Below are 2,192 nucleotides of genomic sequence, written 5' to 3'. Positions count from 1 at the left end.
GTTTACTATGTAGTCATAGAGAATATAATTACATAGTCTAGCATATAATGCAACCCGTCTTGCATTTGTGTAATTCAAAAAAGTACTATATAGGCGATTTTAATTCGGTTTCCAAATCTCCCGCGCTCGAAATCTTGCGTCGAATGGTCAAAGGCTTCGAGACTCAGAAGACGTGCGCAAAATATACGTATAACCAAATTCTGAAAAAAGGTTATGTTCCCCAGGATTTTGACAAGTGTCAAAATCGTTTTGTACTTCGAATTTAATTAATTAAAAAAAGTGAATATCTCCAGGTTGTACGTAATTAATTGCTGATAAAATCTGTAGTTTTACCTTTTGATTAAAATTTGGGAATCAAACGCTTTTGACTAACTGCAACGAAAATTGCAATCCGTATGATTATAAAAATTGCAACGGTGAATCTGAAATTCAAATGATGTGAGGTAAGAAGCGGCGAATTATTCTTATAAGCTGGGTGTTCAGCCATCTTTAAAATTTCGTCTCAGCTACTATAGAATGTTAAAGTATACATTTTTTGTGATATTTGACTTAGAAATTATAAAAATTATTAGCTGAAATCTTCAATATTACCTCAGCTTCAGAATAAACCTTTTCATTCTAGACGTCGACAGTGCGCACGTGCCAGGATTGTATGTAATTTCGGTATTTCGGAAACGATCTTTACAAGGAAAAAGAGTGATTCAGTAGAAAGGTTAGCTGAGGTTGTGTTTGGCAGGTATTAATATTTTCTTTCTTTGCTAACATTTGCTTACATATTAAATGAAGCATTGTTATCGAGTTTTCGAACCTTCTAAATCATCTTCCGTGAGTATCGCCGAATTTTTAAGCATTTTTTAGAAGATGACAGGTGCTAACAGATGCAAATAATGGCCTTGGTCGGTGCAGTCTTTGCACTTTTTTCACCGTTTTCTTTTTTTGAATAGACTTAAAAATGTTCTACCTTGAAAATCTCTGTTATTGGCAAATTAATATGTTGTTGCTGTTTTTATTTACAATATTTTTCAAACAATTCGACACAAAACTGTACGAAAAATACGGAAATGACGTAAAATTTTGGCACGTGCACACTGCCGACGTCCAGAATAAAAAGATCTATTAGAATGAGCCATGGTCATATAACGCAATTTTCAAGAGTTTTACCACTCGGTTTTTGAGTATACACAATATTAGAAAACATTGATAAAGATTTTTAAATATTTTAAAGGATTTTCTACATTTCATAACGGCGTGTTTATCAGATTTAAATATTTCATAACAATTTCACAAAAATTTTTAAACTTTTAAAAGACGTAAAGGGTTTCAAAGATTTTTAAAAGGCTACAGTTTACCAGATTTCAAAAATTTAAAAACATTTGGAAGATTTGAAAAGGTTTCAAGACATTTTACAAGTTTTTTTAACGAATTATAGGTTTCAAATAATTCAATGATTTCAACTAATAAAATGATTTCGCAAACAAAGATTTAAGAAAAATTTCGCAAAGAAACCACGTCCCGAGAATTTTTATGACCGCATTCTAATATTGTGTTACATTGTTTTTAAGTCGTAACTAATTATTTGAAATGCGCGGTGCATCCTGGGGAACATAACCTTATTTCAGAATTTGGTTATACGTATATTTTGCGCACGCCTTCTGAGTCTCGAAGGCTTTGACGAATTAGCACAAGATCTCGAGCACGGGAGATTTAAAAACCGAATTAAAATCGCCTATATAGTACTTTTTTGCATTACACAAATGCAAGACGGATTGCATTGTATGCATTGTACGCCTTTAAAGTTGCATTCGGATCGGCCATTCGGCCAAGTCCGTGCATCTTCGGATCAAGTTTATGATAGTTTCCATGGTTGCGTTCGAAACTTCAAACGGTTATGTTTAGATTCACCTGTTTGCCCCAATCACTGTGAGTAAATGTAGGCAATGTTAATTTAAAGTTTACGCATGTAATATTTCATTCACTTTATTTGAAACATATCCTATCTATTCATAACATACCTTTTTTATGCAGTAAAAAAAAGCGCTAAACACCATGCTTACTTAGCAGCTATTTTATAATGTTATTGGTACAGAAAAGAAAATGAAGTTTACTTCTCAGTTCACATGTCTCACTTCATTATTAATTAAACACTTTTATTATTTGTAATTACTATATTCAACTCGCCATGTATGTAAGCC

The sequence above is a fragment of the Belonocnema kinseyi genome, chromosome 9, assembly GCF_010883055.1.
Source record: "Belonocnema kinseyi isolate 2016_QV_RU_SX_M_011 chromosome 9, B_treatae_v1, whole genome shotgun sequence".
NCBI lineage: Eukaryota > Metazoa > Arthropoda > Insecta > Hymenoptera > Cynipidae > Belonocnema > Belonocnema kinseyi.
The sequence above is the reverse complement of the archived record's forward strand: the minus strand, read 5'-3'. Positions refer to the sequence as shown.